This window comes from Pseudophryne corroboree, chromosome 6 (assembly GCF_028390025.1).
Source record: "Pseudophryne corroboree isolate aPseCor3 chromosome 6, aPseCor3.hap2, whole genome shotgun sequence".
Lineage (NCBI taxonomy): Eukaryota > Metazoa > Chordata > Amphibia > Anura > Myobatrachidae > Pseudophryne > Pseudophryne corroboree.
In genome coordinates, this window is record NC_086449.1 from 181,681,374 (window position 1) to 181,702,830 (window position 21,457).

At 47.0% G+C, this 21,457-nt stretch overlaps 1 long non-coding RNA gene across 1 annotated transcript in view; it reads right to left on the bottom strand.

Moving 5' to 3' along the window:
• The window catches only part of LOC134931768 (uncharacterized), a 93,420-nt gene extending 85,583 nt beyond the window's left edge, over positions 1 to 7,837 (bottom strand). The window contains exon 1 of the long non-coding RNA XR_010179169.1: positions 7,592 to 7,837. This is a non-coding gene — a long non-coding RNA (uncharacterized LOC134931768). The remainder of the gene's footprint in view (positions 1 to 7,591) is intronic.
• Positions 7,838 to 21,457: the final 13,620 nt, after the last annotated feature.

Sequence of the window (21,457 nt, forward strand, 5' to 3'; positions counted from 1 at the left end):
ATGGGACCGGACACCGCCAGGCCTACTGAAAGGCACGGATGCCGTCGCCATCTTGTGTAGGGAGGAACCGCTGAAACAGGTCCAGCAGAGAATGTTATTGTAACGAACCATGGCAAACCAGTCCCAAGTATCTAATTGGTCACACGCTGCACAGTGTAAAAGGAGCAGGCAGTGTAATACAGCATTACAGCACAACATCTTACTAATCAACCCCTGTTTGAGTATACAGATGGAGCCACACTAATCGTGGCTCCATCTGTGCTACCGTTGCATTCATGACGCGCATGCGCCCCATTAACTTTTATGGGAGTGTCTTAATGCACTCCCGGCGTGACGAGGATCACCTAGTCACGCCGGGAACGCTCCTGTGCAATGGAGCCGCCTCAGATGAGCGCGGCTCCATCTGTAGCTAAAACAACTACTCCATGTTTAAGTACTGCTGGGAGATATACTAATGATTATGGAAGATAAAAGAGTCATTTGTGCAAGTGAAAGTGAGTTACTCTGAGTCATTTATGCATGTGAAAGTGAGTTACTTTATCTGGAAAAGACTGAGTTTATTTGCCCAAGGAACCCTTAAGGGGGGTACTCACGGGAGAGATGTGTGCTGAGCGATCTTAACACAGACCGCTCAGCACACATCTCTCACCCCGCTCAGCACAGCGCGATGAGCTGAGCGAGGGGGAAAGCCGACGGGGGGCCGCTCACTTCACACAACGGTGAAGTGAGCGACTCGCTAGATTGAGCCTGCATGCAGGCTCAATCTAGCATCGGCGATAGCGATGTGCGGGGCCGCGCATCGCTATCGCTGGAGGGCATACACACGGCAGATCCGTGCTTAAAATCTAAGCAATCTAGCAAGATTGCTTAGATTTTAAGCACGGATCTCTCCGTGTGTACCCCCCTTTACTACCAAATAAACTGTATTTGTCAAGAGACCCTACAACACTTTGGCTAGCTACATCTTTTTTGAATAAGACTAAGGGGGACATTTACTAAGCAGTGATAAGAGCGGAGAAGTGAGCCAGTGGAGAAGTTGCCCCGTCAACCAATCAGCAGCTCTGTATAATTTTATAGTATGCAAATTATAGATGTTACTTCAGTGCTGATTGGTTGCCATGAGCACTTCTCCACTGGCTCACTTCTCCGCTCTTATCACTGTCCCCTTGAGTTACAGTTACATTCTTATTAACCCAGGATTACTTGTGTTCAGGTGTACCAGTCCCCCATTGCAAAACTGTGGCACCTCAGGATTTAAACAAAGCTCCAATGTTATTTGCCCGTGAAGATTATTCCAACTTGGTTAGGGAAAGCTAGGTATTTAGTAACTGTTATTGTGAAATTCTGTTTTTGATTATTCTTCTCATCACCACATTACAGTTTGTGATTGCAATACGCAAATATCTGTGATTTAATTGTCTTTTGCATTTATGAATGATCCAATGTGATCCAATGTGTAGTCAATTGTCATCTCTTTAACTTTTTTTTATGCCCTTTTCTTCTTGTGATTATTTCATATTTTTGCCAATTAACCAATCATCATCCTCAATCCAGAGTTCATTGCGGCTCAATAAAAAGACATCCTGTTGGAATTGCTGACTCACTCCTGTTTTGTTTAAATTAGCAAGGTACTACAGGACAAGGTATGGGAAAGAACATTTTAAGTGGAAAGATCTGTCACAAAGCCACCCAACACCTGTGATATCTCTCTCAACCACTTAACCAACTGCGGGGTGTTACACCTGTCTGTCTCTAGATAGCAGATGAGATGGCAGGGTCCCATCTGCTGACAGAGAGGCATAGCTTCCTAATTAGATACACCAATACCTCCAGAGTGGAATATCAAGTATGTACTCGAGGGGCACAGTAGGGGAATATGAGGTGGTCTGGTAGGCATCTAAGGTGCATGTGAGGTGGACTGATTGCAGGTAGGGAGGTTGGAGAGGCATTGAAAAAGCATGTGGAGGTTGAGTAGGAAAGATTTTATATTACGTACTGTATAATTCCATGCTACACATTAGTACCCACAGTTCGCCACACAGCTGTCACAACCATTAAAATGTGCCCTTCTCTGTGATTTGCACCCTGCCCGATAAAATCCTATAGTGAACACTATTCATTATGGTGACCACTAAAGATACCAATTTGAGTTTTATCAAAATGAAAAAAAAGTTGCAGTATTTAAGAAAAGGCCTGTTCAACTTCTCCATTACCTAACTTGCATTTAGAATGGTTGTAGCAAATAGCAAGTGGGTTCTGGGTGGGTACAGCTTTGTCCAGTCACCAGTATAATGCTCTGCATCGATACATTTACCTAATATAAAATACTGGTTGCCGATACCTGGACATATATTTACATTTGCTTTATTCTGTCGTCTCCCTTCAGCTGTTTGGCCTTGTGGGCAGGGCCGGTTCTAGCCCTTGTGGCGCCCCATGTGAAAAATAGGGGCGTGGCTTCATACAGGGGCGTGGTCAGTTACGCCCCTTGTAGAGTTGTGCCCCCATTTTTGCCCCCTGTACAGTAGCGCCGCTTACAAAAAAAATAAAAATTAATACTTACTATTCCCGCTCCTGATTCCCGAGCGCTGCAGACCTCCGCTGGCGCCGCTCCTCTCCTCGGATCTATGGGAGAGACGTCATGACGTCTCTCCCATAGCACAGCATAGATAGACACTAGAGGTCAATTATGACCCCTAGTGTCTGTGCCAGTCCCACAATGCTGTGCGGTGTACGATGACGTCATCGTGCACCGCACAGCAAAGGTCCTCTCCACGAAGGGAAACTAGACGGGTAGCATCTAGTTCCCTTCACAGCGGGGGACACAGCGGGGGGCACTGCCAAACAGTAGCGGATCTTGCCATGGTGCGGCGCTCTCCGGAAGGAGCCGACGCTCTCCGGAAGGTGGCGCCCCGGGCAAAAGTCCTGCTTGCCCGTGGCAAGATCCGCTACTGCTTGTGGGTGTCCTTATGTATTTTGCCCTGTAACTCCTCTAGGTGTACTATTTTTACATTATCCCCAGAGCCTCGTATTTTCTCCCTGAACTGCTCGTCCTACCACTGCAAAGTAGACTATAAATATCCCTAATGCACCTTCAATGTGTCAGTCTCCTGGGCCCATTTTTTTATTTGAAAGGTCTGAACATACTAAAAATAGGTATCATCTAAGTAACTTGTTGCACCTTAAAGCCGGATGCATTTTTCACCTTCTTTTCAGGTGAGGGTTATGTGAGCTGTAAGCTAACATTTAAACATCAAGAAAAGGTTCAGCCCATCTCCCTTTATTTTTTAAGGCCGATTACATATGACCATGGAACCTCCACAACTCTGCCTTTATACCTTTTATCGCCTCAGTTACCTTGGTGTGATATTCTTCCTTTCGCAGCAGCTCTCCCCTATATCATCATGCCATAGCAGAGAAGCAAGGTTTCCCCAGATAGACACAAAAAAAGGCAAACAGGGCTTGGCATAAAAGATTTAAATGGTTTATTTCATAATCCGAAATAGAAATCAATTAATGCAGGTAAAGAATGCATACCACCCAACTGACCCGATTTCAGTGGGGCAATCCCATTTTTCTGGGACTGTCCCACTGTCCCACCCATGGGCCACAATCAGTAACGGATCTTGCCACGGGCAAGCAGGACTTTTGCCCGGGGCGCCGCCTTCCGGAGGGCGCAGGGCGCCATCCGGAGGGTGCCGCACCAGGGCAAGACCCGCTGCTGCTGTGTGCCCCCCGCTGCCCCCCTGCTGCCGCTGGCCGCTGCCCCCCCGCTGCCACTGTGAAGGGAAACTAGACGCGTACGCATCTAGTTTCCCTTCGTGGAGAGGTCCTTTACTGTGCGGTGCGCGATGACGTCATCGCGCACCGCACAGCAAAGGTCCTCTCCACGAAGGGAACTAGACGCTACGCGTCTAGTTTCCCTTCGTGGAGAGGACCTTTGCTGTGCGCGATGACGTCATCGCGCACCGCACATCATTTCAGTCTGTACAGGGGGCGTAAATGACCACGCCCCCTGTACGAAGCCACGCCCCCTATTACCGCCCGGGGCGCACAGAGCGCCAGAACCGGCCCTGGCCACAATGTCCCGTGGGCGAGGGGTGGGGGCATTCTCTGCAGCAGAGAATGGATGGTTGGTGCATGCGCCCATCATCCACATGCAAGCTGCAGACACTGGAAGAGGCTGGGAGCTCTTCTGCAGCTCCTTAAGCGCTGGGAAAGCCACCAGCATGATAAAAATAATGACAACATGACTGCTGGATTTGGCACTACTGTGAGGCCACGACCCTCACCATCAAACTGCGCCCCATGATTCCAGGCGAGCGCATTAGGCATGGGCACTTGTCCCGCATTGTTAGCATCAGAAGTTGGTAGGTATGAGAATATATTAAGGCGATTTAAACAGTCTATCATGTGGCCCTGAAACATTGGTGCTGTTTGTGATGTTTTGAAATACATGTTTTAAGAACTCCGAGTGCCACTGTGCTTTCCTCTTGATGAGAGTATGTATATATATATATATATATATATATATATATAAAATCAGGGCTGTAACTAGGTGTGCGCAGATGATGCTTAGCGCATTGCTGCTGATATACAATAGCCAGCAGCACTGGGTAGCAGTTTCAGTCTCCCCGTGTACTCCACCGCGCTCATCCTCCACTCATGTAGCAGCCCAGTGTCCTTCCAGCATACAGGCTGGTCCAAGGTCGCGCCGCCTCCTGCAGGTTGCCGCACAGGGAATGTTGGGAGGACGAGTTTGAGCAGGGACATCCCCCGCCGACGCCACCATGGCCGTCCGCCCTCCCAGGAAGAGAAGAGAAGCTCTGCCACCGCCGCCACCAGATGAGTGCACAGCTGCCACCATTACATACTGTAGGTACCTGTGTGCGTGTCTCTTCCCTATGTGCTCAGGCTAGGCTCCAGGTACTGCCTGCTGCCGCACATGTAGATTAAGCCACCGCATCTCTATCCCTCTCCCATTTTTTTCTCCCCCTCCCACCACTCTCTCTCTGTCTCTTTCCCACCACACTCTCTCTGTCTCTCTACCAGTGACTTTTCTTTCTCCCTCCCAACCCTACCCCTCCTCTCTCTCCTCTCTCTCTCGTGACTCTACCTGCAGTAATGTGTAAAAAGAAGCACTACATGCCGTGATGTGTAAAATGGGGCTCTACCTGGCGTAATGCGTGACAGCGGCTTTACCTGCCATAATGTGTAAAGGTGGACTCTACCTGCCGTAATGTGTGACAGGGGCTCTACCTGGTGTAATGTGTGTAAGTGGCGCTACTGTGCGGCACAATTTGAATAATGGAGACTACTGTGCAGCGTAATATGAATTGGTATTATTTTGTGCCCACGCCCCTTCCCCATGAAGCTACGCCCCTATATTTTTTACGCGCACCCACGGTGCGCATCGACCCTGTTTTAAATATGGAGTGGGGGGGGGGCGAAATACTGTATCTTGCACATAGCGCTAAAATGTCTGGTTACGGCACTGCTAGTTACTAAGCAACAGAGCAGCAGCACAAACATGCGGAAGCTTATAGCACATCTATGAAACATTGCCACACAACAGTGCAGAAATGAAAAATTGTGCAAGATGGAATTGTCCTTATGTTGGATATTAAAAAGGACATGCACAGTTTCACAGACCAAACACTTCAGCAACAGGGACTACCACTTTTGTTGCTGAAGTGCTTGCTTTGTTTGGGCCCCCACAAAACAATTTACCTCCGATCACTAATGAGGAGGATGATGACGATGAGGGTTTTAATTACATTATACAACAATATTTTTTAACTGGCAGCTTGGCTCATACTGTGTGGAGTCAGACCGTTTTTCCGCACGTGCACTGGGGTACAGAGCGTACTGGGGTGCATTGTGCAGAACAGTACAGACAAGTTAACAATTTGTTTACTTTTATCTTTTTTACTTTTTTCTTTACTTTTTTTAAACCCACTGATTATGTAAACGCAGTGGGTGGGGCTTGCAGAGTATTAGTCACTCTGTCTGGACAGCTCACAGACGCTTAAATCGGTAGAGCAGACCGCTGCATATAAATATGTATTGTATAAGTCAAAAACAGCCAATTGTATTAGTCACTCTGTCTAGACACCGCACAGCCATTTAAATCAGCAGAGCGAGCATACAGCAGCGCGCCTGAACTGAAGTTAAATGGCACCGAGTAATCTGCGCGGCCCCCTTATATCGAATCCAAAACCTGCGAAAATCTGATGAGAATCTGGAATCTGAATCTGGCGGAAACACCCGAGCTGCGGCTCAGAGCGACTCGGATCCTGGAAGCTCGGAGTGGCTTGGATTCCATGTAATTCGAATCGCTCATTTCTATCAACAGTATAATCAATCCATTTAGATTATTAAAATACACATATGGCGGTACTACGGTGGGAGGTTTTTATTAAATGGTGATGTTGCACATAGCAACCAATCAGATACTTATTAACATTTATCTAGCTGCTTCTAGAAGATAATGCTACAGGCAACATCACCAGTTCTAATAAACTCCCACCTTAGTAAATTTACCCCACAATATGTGAACAATTATCAATCTATAACCATTTTCGATTATTAATTAGACTCCTACAGATGTAGCCACGCTCATTGCGGCTGCAACTAGGTACTGATGCGCCTTGCTTGCCGCGATGCGCATACCAACGTGTGCATGCGTTTTAGTCACACCTGAGCCCCATCGACAATGCATTGAGCAGCAAAAGGCATGGGTCCGACTAGGCGTGCCGGGAGTGCGTATGTGTGACTACATCTGTATTTAAATAAATCAACTATTTACTTTGAAATAATGAGGGTCATTCCGAGTTGATCGCTAGCTGCCGTTGTTCGCTGCGTAGCGATCAGTGAAAAAAACGGCTAATCTGCGTATGCACCTCAATGCGCACGCGCTTCGTATGGGTATGAAGTCCTTTGTGGTTTTGCACTGGTTCTAGCGATGATTCCAATCACACAGCTGAACGCAAGGAGATTGACAGAAAGAGGGCATTTATGGGTGTCAACTGACCGTTTTCTGGGAGTGTTTGGAAAAACACAGGCGTGGCCGGGCGGGTATCTGACATCATTACTGTGTCCCTCGTCGCAGCAATCATCGCACAGGGTAAGTAACTACAGGGCTGGTCTTGTTTTGCACAAAATGTATTTGTAGGCGCTCTGCTGCACAGGCGTTCGCATTCCTGCAAAGCGAAAATACACTCCCCCGTGGGCGGCGACTATGCGTTTGCACAGCTGCTAAAAACTGCTAGCGAGCAATCAACTCGGAATGACCCCCAATGTCCTGTCAACAATATTAAATTCCCAGTTCACTTTGGTGTAACCCAGGTTACTACAGGGAGTTGTTAAAGTTGCCCAAATATCTTGTTATCTTGTTAAGCGGCCGGTGGCATACAGCTGTTTGTCTCCTTTTAGCAATAAACAAAGTGTTGCAGCGATCTGTATTACAGATGGTTACATTACATAAACTGGAACTGTTTCCATGGACTCCACTATCTGTATAGGTATTGCAGTGTTAATGTCCTGTGCAGTGGACCGGGTTTCAATATAAATTTATATATAACATTTTTCTCACCCCGTCCAGTGGATGTTGCTGATTTATACAGCTTCCCCTCAGATGTAGGCTAATCTGCCCAGGTATAAACTCTCCAGCCTCTGTCACTTGCTGCACTCTCCTGAGGCTGAGGGTGTCAGCAGGGTTGTGATTTGACAGTGTGCAGTTGTCAGTGTCACTTTGTGTTGCTCCTGTTCCTCTCCCACTGCTGCGTCACTCCTTCCTGCGTGTTCTCTCTCTGCTGCTTATTCCTGTGTCTTGCTTATGTCTCTCCCACCCTTATATGTCTCTCTCTCAGCTGCTCAATAGCATCCTCAGCTCTCCTCTCCCAGTGCTCCAACTGTCACTCTTCATACTGCTCTTTTATAAATAAACTTTATTTAAAATTTACTGCACTGGCTTCTTTGCCATTTTCCAAAATTGCCTTATTTTAATAGGACATGTTTCTAACAATAGTAATTTCAATAAATTATAATAGCATTATAGACAAGATCTCCAAAGTAGTCAATCAACCTTGATAGCCCAGGTACACAGGGTCTGGTTCTGCTTTGCAGGCAAGAACAACTGTGGCCACATCTAGCAATTATTTGCAGCACACGCTTGTGGCCGAAATATGTATCTTGTGTTTCTTTGAGCGATTCTGAGTTAGGCGCAATTTACCAGTTCTCTCATACCACGAAATGGGCGTTACTGAGCGTACGCATGGAAAAGAACCAACTCCTGAGCATGACGTGGGCAGATGCCAGAGTTATACCATGTTCTGCATTGTGCCAAGCGGCAGTCATTTCTTTTGCACCCAGCATGGGTTAATATGTAATTGATAATAACAGTGATAATAACGTATACAGGGTTGAGGGGAGGGTGCAGACACAGAGATTCATATGAATTACAATACAGGCGCATACATGCATTAGTCTTCCGTTCGCAACCAGCACACAGAATTTCGGCAAAGAAGTATGCGACTCAGAATCAGTGGCAGATCCAGGGGGCACTTGCTCTGACAGCTCCATCACTCCTGCTGCAGCCTCCAAGGTCCACAAACAGGCCGTACTACTCTGCAGGGAAAAGGTGTGCATGCCCTGATTGCCCCTCCCCCCGAATCCGCCACTACTCAAAATCAGACCCATATTCTTTATAACAATATTTTCATAATCCGATTTAATGAATAATGATATGATTGGTTTACCTTCTATTTATCAAAGGATATCTCACGTGTCTATCTGAAATGTAGAGAACAGTGGGAGAACAGTGAATGATTGAATGCATAGTGTAGTATGTTCCAAGCCTATGGATGCCTGGGAAATGAAAGTGGAATGGATAACATACGCAGCCTGATCCCCAACGCAGTGCCTGCAACATATGAAATGTAATTCAGGCTGTGGAAATGTCGGTGACAGATTTATTGTGGTTGTATACAGTTCAGTGTGTGTGCGTGGCAGAAGCACACACATTTGTATAGGATATGCCCTGATGTCACATACAGCCTTAAAGAAATGTAAAAATGTATTTTCCTGGAATTGGTGCTACCAGCAAAACTTTAGTACAGTAACTTCATTCGGCATTTACTTTGTAACCATTATGCTTTCCTTCTCGCTAGACACAAGGTAAATGAATGGCCGTGGGCTGGACGGCTCCTCACTCCCTTCTGCATGCATCTTGTTCAAGGAAATGAGGTTGAACGGCTAAATTCCCCATCGCCACACTGGAGAGCCTGTAATGTGTGTAGCCTGGGGTGAAAAACACGATGGATAGGGAGACCAGGCCGATGCAAATAGCACTGGTTTAATTAGGCCAAACGTCTGGAGAGCATAAAAAAATGAGTTGCTATCAAACCCTCAGTATTGTGAGCAGAAACATTGAGGCTCAATACAGTCAGACAATGGGTGAACAAGCGTTAGAGGAGTTTTTATAATAAGCAGGAGCTGGGTTCTATTCCCTGAAAGCACGAAGTAGAATAATATTTATGAGGAAGTCGTTTTAGAATGTTGTCAACAGATTCCTGCCATTTGATTGGTCAGTGCCAGAAGCACACTGCTGGGAAGTGAATGGGCCATACATTCTTCTTTGGTTATTGCACAGAAAATGACTTTAAGGACTAAGATCTACAAATAGTGAAGAGAATAATAGTAGATTTGTGGAATACATATTAGGGAACAGCTGTGTAAAGCTTTTGCTATTTGCGTGAAGTTTGTATGTTCTTTCCATGTTCAGGTGGGTGCTCTGGTTGAGTTCCACCGTCCAAATAAAACACTGGTAAGCCTATTTGCTTAAAAAAAGAAACAAATAAATTGACCCTTACTGTACATGTAAATAAGGTGTAATCCCTGATGGCATCAATATAAATACTGTGATTGTACAGTGCTGGGCAATACGTTGGCACTAAATGAATTAATGATAAACTAAAAATTATTGTTTAGAAGAAACAAAATACAGCTGCCCCAGCCGAGAGGTTAGACTTTTCATATAAAGGGGATTTATGATTCCACGCTGTACCCACAGAAGATTAATGCTGATATAACATTAATGTTCTCCAATCGTGACCTTCACGTAGACTACATCCACTGCCCTTCAGTCATCCCCGCTGAGAAAGGACATCTTTATACGGGTGGTCTTCAGTATGCCGGCTGTCGGGATCCCGGTGCACAGTATACCGGCGCCGGGATCCCGACAGCCGGCATACCGACACTTATTCTCCCTCGTGGGGGTCCACGACCCCCCTGGAGGGAGAATAAAATAGCGTAGCATGGCGAGCCCGCAATGGGCTCATTTGCGCTCGCCACACTGTCGGTAAGCCGGCGGTCGTGCTCCCAGCGCCGGTATGCTGGTCGCCGGGAGCCTGACCGCCGGCATACCGTAGTGAACCCCTTTATACTTGTCACCAGCAGTCAACTGTGGATTTTATACATTTCTTTCACTTCCCACCTTATTCTCTTTCTCCTTTACAGTATTTCTAGTTTACCATTCTACTTATCACTTCATTTATTTCACTCTTTTTATTACATTTTTCCTTCCTGTATTTCCCAGCCATTTTCTGGATTTTATTTATTCTTTTTTTTCCATCATAGTAAACTATAAACTACAGTATTAGTGAAGTTAATTTGGAGAGCAGTGGCAAACGCAGGATTTCTAGAGGGGGGTTTCCAAATGCAATTCACAATGTCTCATTCTCCGAAACATTGGAGCAAGTGCAGGACTCTGGGGGAGTGGCAGAAGACCATAGTAACAACCCTGGCTATTAATGTAGACAATGGTCTTTTTACTGTATGGAATACTGTGTAAATATTTAACACTATTGATTGGTCTCTATTATAGGCTGTAGCAAACATATTTAAATAATATAACTAAGTGGTCAGAAAAAGGTTAAACATACCATAATAAAAAAAATACACAAAGATAATAGAACCAGTACTACACTTTCTAAGCACACATTCTCCCATCACCTAGTAAGGCTCCTGTCTCTTCTTCCTGGCAGCTACTCTCTGGTCCAGTGGACTGATTGAGGACTCAGATCCACACACACAGCAAACTTGGAAGAAAAAAATGCTACCATTGGGCATGAAAGGAGGGGGTTTCTGAGCAACCGGAAACCCCCCTGCGTGTGCCTATGGAGAGGATAAACAAATTAGAGGCAATCACCTCCAGGATAACAGAGGGTTCTGGGTGCCAGTCCACTGCAGTAGTCACAATCCTGAACCTAGAAGAAAAGTTCGGCAAGCCATGGGGTTCACGAGAAAGAGGATCTGTAGTGAAACAGAATTCTGGCATCTAATTTTTTTCATTTTCAACCACAGCATTTTTTTGGGTGTGTAGACTTCTTCTATTTGCATTGGCAAGGTAAGTCACAGGGTAGCATGGCCATAACTAGGGGTGTGCGAGCAGTACTGCCGCTGAGAGCGCAGGGCTCTGTGGGTGCACTGTCACTGCCCCGCTGTCCCCCTGCATGTGGCTAGCAGGGTGTCTCGAACAGCACTCCAGGGAGACACCTGCACTCTCTGCAGCCACCCGGAGCATCCAGAGGTTACTCCGGGCAATGGTGCAGTTACAGGCAACAGTGGCCCCTCCCCCTTCATGGCATAATCGGTCTCGTCGCCGGTGGCCCAGCCTCCTTTGTGGCACCATGGGCCAAGGAGCATGACTGGCACAGGGTGCAATACAGCAGTATATTAACTGAAGGTTCATTTTATTGGTTTTCATCTATTTCATCTATTTGAAACTCACGAAAATTGATTTGAATCGATGTTGTGTTTCCAAGGGTAAAACACAAATTTACTAACATTTAAAAAATGGACATGAAAAATCATCTGTTAGGAAATGTGTGTTTTAGACCTGGAAGCACAACATCGATTTAGATAAATGTTCATGGGTTTGAAATTGACCTATAGTAAATATATTGTACCCTATTGTTTGGAATGCCTCCCAAATCAGCAGTCACCATGGTTACGGCCTTGCAGGAGGTTGTGTGTAGCTGTGCGGGAGACTTGCTCACTGTTCCGGGGGACAGGAACGTCACCCGATTTTGGGAGCCTCCCGGCCATTCCGGGAGAGAAGGCAAGTATGTGTTATGTGTTAGGAGAATGGCAATAACATCTTTGCAAAGAGAAGTACACAAATGGAGATTATATCAGTACAAAGGGGCTTATATGGATGAATACAAAAGTCCATTTTGCTGACAGATCTGGCAATTTTTTTTTGCACTGTATATTCTCCATAGCCCAGCGCTCACATCTGCGGGCGGCTACAAGTCATATGCATATCAGCTGCAGCGCCACATGTGGCAGAATGGGTGTCACTGATTGGTGATGGGGAATTCATACTTGGGCTAAGCTGAGTGAGGGTGTTTCCTGTCCATAATGATGTGGTTAGGACTAAATTGTGTGCACACAGAGATCTATGGAATTTCATTTCGATCTCTTGTACCAGGTATAGTACTGATAGTGATGTGGATAGATCAGGGCAGTGCAGTTAGGGCCATAGAGAGCCTGGCCGGGCCCCGGTGCTTTTCGGTGGAGTGGTTTAATCACCAAGTTGCAGCCACACCTCCTTACAAAAATGAAGGTGGGGCGCCAGGTGCAGTTTAGGGGGGGGGGGGGGGGGGCGATCAGTGCAGCAACAGTCTCCTTGTACCAACCAGAGCCCTGCTCTGTGCCCCCCTCTCTCTGACCTCTGTCCTCAGTGACCCCTCTCAGCCCCGCCTGCAATAAGTAATGTGTCCGGCGATAAATCCATGGCCTGGGACCCAGTGTCCCCGCCCACTCTCCATGTGTAGCAGGGCAGGTCTTATGACATCATGGGGAGTCTGGGATGCTGGACGCAGGGAGAGAGAGGACTGACTGTTCATCACTGCTGCTGTATGCTCTCTCTCTCTGCCCAATGTGTAAGAGTATCCGCTCCCCCACCCTACCTCACGATCTAGGCACCTCTGAGTGCAGTTGCACAGACAAAAATTCTGCATATGGAGAATGGCACTACCCCTACTCCTCGTGGAGATTGGAGTGTGTGTCAAAGGGGACTGATCATCAGTCCCCAACGTGATCCCTGCACTTGGACGGCAGAGATAGGTAGAATAATGCTCAGGGGAGAACTTCAGTTCTCCTCTTTGCTCCTGAAGTTAACTTTTGGTATTGATGGCGTTTTGGGGTATAAGATGGGCATGTGATGTTGGTTGTCTCAGATCTTTACATCATAGCTCGGAGGTGGACCTGTAGCACAAAGTCAGTTCTGCACATATGGATAAATTATTTCCTGTTTAAAATGCCAGGGACAAGAGGAGTACTCAGATGCATGGCATGCTACCATGTCATGTTAGGTAAGTGACTACAAAAAAGACTGAACGTATTGGCCAACAACATCTGTGCACTTATTGACACTTTAATTTGAGAAAGGTAGAAAAGATTTTTTTTCTATTTATTACAGTATATTGCTACATGTAGGTCACTTAAATAGGTCACTTAATAGATACATGTAATGGCATATGTATCAAAGCTTGCAGAGAGATAAAGTGGAGAGAGATAAAGTGCCAACCAATCATCTCTCACTCTGCTTTATCTCTCTCTCCAAGCTTTGATACATATGCCCCATAGAGTAGACACTAAAGTGACATTTGGTTGATGGTGGCGGAAAATGGGTCAGGCATCAATCCAGAATTTTCTATAAATGCTAGTTAATACAGAGAAGGCTCTGACATATAGATAACATCAGTGTCATGTTCAGTAGTCATATGCCTACAGTATATTTTCTCCCCTCGAGAGAGTGCCCAGATGAAAGATGCAGCTGATGGGGCGAGGTTGGGTGCTTCTTGTCAATAGGCTGGAACGATGTGATTTTCATAGCATTGTTTCGTAATGGCTCCGTCCCTCCTCATGAACCGCCATTCACCACCTCCTGCTCCTTGTCCTGCCCATTTCAATAGGAAATAGAGAGGGTGCTGGAGAATCACCTACATGTCCAGAAGTCCTGAAAATTTGTAGTCTCTTAGACTTTCTGGGAGAGTATATGAGTATGTTGAGTATGTTGTGGACAACATGTGCTCTGTGGATTGATTGATGGCGCTGTCTTGCTGGAAGCTACCACTTCTGTCAGGAATTAAATGCAGTAAAGATAATCACTCTGTTCCATTAAGCAATGGATAGCATTGTATTTGCCTTTTAAAAGAATGCATCTAAATTATACCCGGAAAATGTGCATGCCAAACTCAACAGAATCCTTCACTGATGGAAACTAGTAACAGTGTCACATAGTTCCTTAGGTTGGCACCCCACATGAGTTTAAAGGATGATCAGGGCCGGAACATCCCTTATTCAGTTAGTAAACAGTAAACTGGATTGTGCCCCTCCCCCCCCCCCCTCCTGGAGGGTGGGGGGGCTATTTTTTACAATTGTGGTGTCGTAGGCAGGGGGGGGTGGAGCCTGTATCAGCAGTACAGGTGCTGCTGATGCTTCTCCAGAGCAGTGCGCTCACTGACATAAATAGAATGGGACCATCTAGTGGCACCTGCTGGTATTACACTAGACTCTGGCAGAGGCACCTCTCTACCTCCCACTCATGGAGCATCCACCTGGTTGACAACTGCATAGAGCATAGGGCACCTCCTGCATGGAACAATATGCAGATGTGTAATCAGAGTATCGTTCAGGACAGCCCTGAGGATGATTGAAATGTCCATATAATCTTCCTTTGGTGCTGGGTAGACCATTATATGTGCTCTGCATGAATGAGCTTGCAAAATGCATTGCACTGAGCAGTTCATGCACTGAAACCCAACTATGATATTCTGCTTTATGAATATCTTTTCAAGCCTTTTTTATGAAACTGTCTTCTCGTGCCAGGAGTTGATTTGAAGTCAGTTGATTTGCAGTTGCTCTATTGTTTTGCCTTTCATTAATGCATGGAAGACACTATTATTTATTTATTTATTAACAGTTTCTTATATAGCGCAGCAAATTCGTTGCACTTTACAATTGGAAATAACAATAATATAACAAAACTGGGTAATAACAAACAGTCATAGAGGTAGGAGGGCCCTGCTCGCAAGCTTACAATCTGTAGGGAAATAGGCATGGATACACAAGGATAGGCCCTATCTATTGCATAGTTGTCCACCAGATTGCAAAGGTTCTTGGTGGGCTGTATGATATGATCACACAGCAATGATCGGGGTCAAGAGGAAGGGAAAGTGAAGAATGAGAAGACATGTAAGGATATGTGTGGACTGTGCCGAGTGGATGTTTATAAAAGTTATGTGGGCGTTTTCTGGAATTTGATACGCTTTGCCTGTTTTTCCTCTCAGTTCCATACTTACATGCCCTTAGACATTATTGCTCATGAGCCATTAGAAAGTTGAGCTGTCTTGGTCACCGAACCTCCTGCCAAACATGCCTCAACAATCACCTTTCTTTCAAAGTCACTTGAGTCTTCTTTTGCAGCCATAGTTCTAAGTAACCAGCACAGGCCAGCATTTGTATACATGACCCTGACAGTGCTGGGATATGATTACAGTATGTAAACAATGTATGCGCCTTACTAGTGTAGAAGCTCTTGCTTTCAATATGCTTAGTGTCCTCCATTTACTCAGACGTTTCTGTGTTCTGGCCCACATCCTGTAGACATCACTTGTCATGTCAGTACTGTTATTTTTTTTAAGATACATAATTTGACAGACCTGTTTAGTCATCTTTCTCTCCATTACCAGTTCTTAAAGTGGTCCTAGATAGGTGGTGGAACTCACCCCCCGTCCCCCTAGCACCCATGCAATAAAGGTATTGCGCACTCCGTAGGCGCATGCCCCGAAAAGGGGGCGTGGTCTCAAAAAGAAAGGGGGCGTGGTAACACAATAGTAATAATGCCCACAGTAGTAGCACCCCTAATACACAATGCCCACAGCAGTAGCACCCCTTTTACAATGACCACATTGTAGTGCCCCTTATGCAATGTCCACTGTACTGGTAGTGCCCCTTATATAGAGCCCATAGTAGTGGTGCCCCTTATGCAATGCCCCCAGTAGTAGTGCCCTTTATGTCCCCAGGAGTGACGCCCCTTATGAAGTGCCCCCTTTACAATGCCCTCATTAGTAGTGCCCCCAGTAGTAATGTCGCCTGTAGTAGTGCCCCCCGTCATTTAGCACCCTGTAGTTTAGCCCCAGTAGTTATGCCCCCAGTAGTTTAGCCCCCAGTGGTAATGCCCCTGCATTTATGACCCCAGTAGTTTACCCCCACTTTAGTTTAGCCTCCCATTGGTAATGCCCCCAGTAGTAATGTTGCCTGTAGTAATGCCCCCAGTCATTTAGCCCCAGTAGTTATGCCCCCAGTAGTTTAGCCCCCAGTGTTAATGCCCCTTCGGTTATGACCCCAGTAGTTTACCCCCACTTTAGTTTAGCCTCCCAGTGGTAATGCCCCCAGTAGTTTAGCCCCGGTAGTTTAGTCATGTAGTTTGCCCCATGTAGTTTAGCCCCTCAGTAGTAATGCCCCAGTAGTTTAGCCCCTGTAGTTTAGCCCCATGTAGTTTTTCCCAAGTAGTAATAGCCCCTGTAGTTATGCCCCCAGTAATAATGCCCCCAGTAGTAATGCGCCCCTGTAGTTATGCCCCCAGTAGTAATGTGCCCCTGTAATTATGCCCCCAGTATTAATGCGCCCCTTAGTTAGCCCCTTGTAGTCTGCCCCCAGTAGTTTGGCCCCCCTGTAGCTTGCCTCAGTAGTTTGGCCCCCTGTAGATTGCCCCAGTAGTTTAGCCCCTGTAGTTATGCCCCCAGTATTAATGCATCCAGTAGTAATGCGCCCCTGTATTTATGCCCCCAGTAGTAATGCGCCCCTGCAGTTATGCCCCAGTAGTAATGCACCCCTGTAGTTATGCCCCCAGTAGTAATGCGCCCCTGTAGTTAGCCCCATGTAGTTTAGCTCCTTGTAGTCTGCCCCCAGTAGTTTGGCCTCCCTGTAGCTTGCCCCATGTAGTTTAGCTCCTTGTAGTCTGCCCCCAGTAGTTTGGCCCCCCTGTAGCTTGCCCCATGTAGTTTAGCTCTTTGTAGTCTGCCCCCAGTAGTTTGGCCCCCCTGTAGCTTGCCCCAGTAGTTTGGCCCCCTGTAGATTGCCCCAGTAGCATACCTCCCAACATTCTGTGGGCTCAAAGAGGGACTCCTGCGTGCGCGCGCCCGAAAAGTGGCGTGGCGTGGCCTAACCAAAAGGGGGCGTGGTCTCGTGGCACTGCCACGATCGCGAGTCACGCCCCGTTTTTCATCACTAAAGGGGGTATGACCAGCGCTCTGTGAGCCGCTGGCATGCCCCCTCTCCCTGTAGTCACTGAATAGATGCTGTGCGCATGCGCACAGCGTCTATTTACCGCTGCAGCGATGACAGGAGCCTCCCAACTTCCCCTTCTACACCGCGGGACACTGCGGCCCGCGGGTGGGACAGCGGGACAGTCCCAAAAAAACGGGATTGTCCCGCGAAAATGGGGACAGTTGGGAGGTATGCAGTAGTTTGGCCCCCTGTAGCTTGCCCCTGGAGTCTAAGCAATAGTCACTCCTCTACTAACAATTAAAAGTCAGCACTAGAAGCAAATCACTTTTTAATTATACTTCCCCTTTAAAACTGTTTTTCCTCTCTTGATCTTTACAATAAAATATATTTTTATACCATCAGCCATTTCAAAGACCAGCTGGTTCCTGTGCTAGTTTTTACCTTTAAACTTGTCGAACGAGTTGTGTTTCTCTCATGTTCTTTTTTTTTCTTTCATAATCACAATAATCCTTTAGTCCTTCTGCGGTCTTCCTTTCAAATTGCTCATTCAGCTGAAAGTAACTAATCCTCCATTTTGCTAAATCCTAAAACCCATGGTTACTGCTAACTCTGCCTGATCTATCTAGAACCAAGAATAACCCTGTGCTTCACATTCCAGTGTTTCAATCATTGAACATTCTAGAAAGAGATTTTATTCATATTTTTAGTGTTCACAAATATATGCTATGGTGTTAACATATGATAGTGGACGGATACCAAGCTGACTATCCTGTAACCGCGATGTAACACATTTTGCTGGGGTTTTCATGTCAGTCATACCCCTTTCACACTGACAAATATTTCCCGGGTTATTGCACATGAATGCGCATTAACCCTGTAATTTGCTCAGTGTGAAAGGGTCCTGAAAGAATATTCCGGGTCGAGCGTCCCAGCATTTCATCCCAATTCTCGACCTGGTTGAATCAGGAATCCGGGATGCGGTGCAGTGTGAACGGTTAAGCTGGATCAAGGCGACCCAACACCCGTTCTCTGTGTAGGAGGAGGCGTTACCGCCTCCGGTAGCATCAGCGGTGACGTCACCAACCGGGCAATATGCCAGGTCGGGCTACAAGTCTGTAGGGGTCTCAAGCCGGGTCGAACCTGAAAGCACCCGTGTACACATTCCCACATGCGACCCGGCTATTGTCATTCTGAAAGGGGTATCATAGGAATATGCCTGTGGGCAAAAGTTCAAATGTCACCTAAAAGTACAGGCAAATATCACACCTGGCCACCTTGATTACACTTTGGGCGGGATGCATCAAACTGTGTTCGCAGCAGTTCCCTGTCTCTAACAGTGATCGCTTATGTGCTATTGCAGTTTCTAGTACCTGCAGTGTTTCCCCCGTCCGCCTCCCGGCTCTGCTCGCATTCCCCTGCTCATCGCGTCTCTCCCTCATTGAAATGAACTGTCGGCTTCAACTCTGAGTATGCATCATTGAGGGACGCGCTCTCCTCTCCTTGGTCAGAGCTCTTCTTTCTACGCCATCTTGTGGTGGCGATGTACACCATTTAGGGCTAGTCATTCCTTTCCAAAGGCAGTATTGTTTATTTCTCTGACGTCCTAGTGGATGCTGGGACTTCCGTAAGGACCATGGGGAACAGCGGCTCCGCAGGAGACTGGGTACAAAAGTAAAAGCTTTAGACTTGCTGGTGTGCACTGGCTCCTCCCCCTATGACCCTCCTCCAAGCCTCAGTTAGATTTTTGTGCCCGAACGAGAAGGGTGCATGCTAGGTGGCTCTCCTGAGCTGCTTAGAAGTAAAAGTTTAAATAGGTTTTTTATTTTCAGTGAGTCCTGCTGGCAACAGGCTCACTGCATCGTGGGACTAAGGGGAGAAGAAGCGAACTCACCTGCGTGCAGAGTGGATTGGGCTTCTTGGCTACTGGACATTAGCTCCAGAGGGACGATCACAGGTTCAGCCTGGATGGGTCCCGGAGCCGCGCCGCCGGCCCCCTTACAGAGCCAGAAGAGCGAAGAGGTCCGGAGAAATCGGCGGCAGAAGACGTTCCTGTCTTCAAATAAGGTAGCGCACAGCACTGCAGCTGTGCGCCATTGCTCTCAGCACACTTCACACTCCGGTCACTGAGGGTGCAGGGCGCTGGGGGGGAGCGCCCTGAGACGCAATAAAACACTGTAAAAACCTTATATAGCTAAAGAAATGCATCACATATAGCTCCTGGGCTATATGGATGCATTTAACCCCTGCCAGTTTTCCTGAAAAAAGCGGGAGAAAAGGCCGCCGTGAAGGGGGCGGAGCCTTTCTCCTCAGCACACAAGCGCTATTTTCTTTCACAGCTCCGCTGGAAGGACGGCTCCCTGACTCTCCCCTGCAGTCCTGCACTACAGAAACAGGGTAAAACAGAGAGGGGGGGCACTATTGGCAGCTAATATATAAATACAGCAGCTATAACAGGGAGTAACACTTATATAAGGTTATCCCTGTATATATATAGCGCTCTGGTGTGTGCTGGCAAACTCTCCCTCTGTCTCCCCAAAGGGCTAGTGGGGTCCTGTCCTCTATCAGAGCATTCCCTGTGTGTGTGCTGGGTGTCGGTACGATTGTGTCGACATGTATGAGGAAAATGATGTGGAAGCAGAGCAATTGCCTGTGTTAGTGATGTCACCCCCTAGGGAGTCGACACCTGACTGGATGGTCGTATTTAAAGAATTACGTGACAATGTCAGCACTTTGCAAAAAACTGTTGACGACATGAGACAGCCGGCAAATCAGTTAGTGCCTGTTCAGGCGTCTCAGACACCGTCAGGGGCGCTAAAACGCCCGTTACCTCAGATGGTCGACACAGACCCAGACACGGATACTGAATCCAGTGTCGACGGTGAGGAGACAAACGTAATGTCCAGTAGGGCCACACGTTACATGATCACGGCAATGAAGGAGGCATTGAACATTTCTGACACTACAAGTACCACAAAAAAGGGTATTATGTGGGGTGTGAAAAAACTACCAGTAGTTTTTCCTGAATCAGAGGAATTAAATGAGGTGTGTGATAAAGCGTGGGTTTCCCCCGATAAAAAACTGCTGATTTCTAACAAATTATTGGCACTATACCCTTTCCCGCCAGAGGTTAGGGCACGTTGGGAAACACCCCCTAGGGTAGATAAGGCGCTCACACGCTTATCAAAACAAGTGGCGTTACCGTCTCCTGATACGGCCGCCCTTAAGGAACCAGCTGATAGAAGGCTGGAAAATATCCTAAAAGGTATATACACACATACTGGTGTTATACTGCGACCAGCAATCGCCTCAGCCTGGATGTGCAGTGCTGGAGTGGCTTGGTCGGATTCCCTGACTGAAAATATTGATACCCTGGATAGGGACAGTATTTTATTAACTATAGAGCATTTAAAGGATGCATTACTATATATGCGAGATGCACAGAGGGATATTTGCACCCTGGCATCAAGAGTGAGTGCGATGTCCATTTCTGCCAGAAGGGCGTTATGGACGCGACAGTGGTCGGGTGATGCAGATTCCAAACGACATATGGAAGTATTGCCGTATAAAGGGGAGGAGTTATTTGGGGTCGGTCTATCAGACCTGGTGGCCACGGCAACGGCTGGAAAGTCCACCTTTTTACCCCAGGTCATCTCTCAGCAGAAAAAGACACCGTCTTTTCAAACTCAGTCCTTTCGTTCCTATAAGAACAAGCGGGCAAAAGGCCACTCATTTCTGCCCCGGGGCAGAGGAAGGGGAAAAAGACTGCACCAGGCAGCCTCTTCCCAGGAGCAGAAGCCCTCCCCCGCTTCTGCCAAGTCTTCAGCATGACGCTGGGGCTTTACAAGCGGACTCAGGCACGGTGGGGGCCCGTCTCAAAAATTTCAACGCGCAGTGGGCTCACTCGCAAGTGGACCCCTGGATCCTGCAGGTAGTATCACAGGGGTACAAATTGGAATTCGAGACGTCTCCCCCTCGCCGATTCCTGAAGTCTGCTCTTCCAACGTCTCCCTCCGACAGGGAGGCAGTATTGGAAGCTATTCACAAGCTGTATTCCCAACAGGTGATAATCAAGGTACCCCTCCTACAACAGGGAAATGGGTATTATTCCACGCTGTTTGTGGTACCGAAGCCGGACGGCTCGGTGAGACCAATTTTAAAT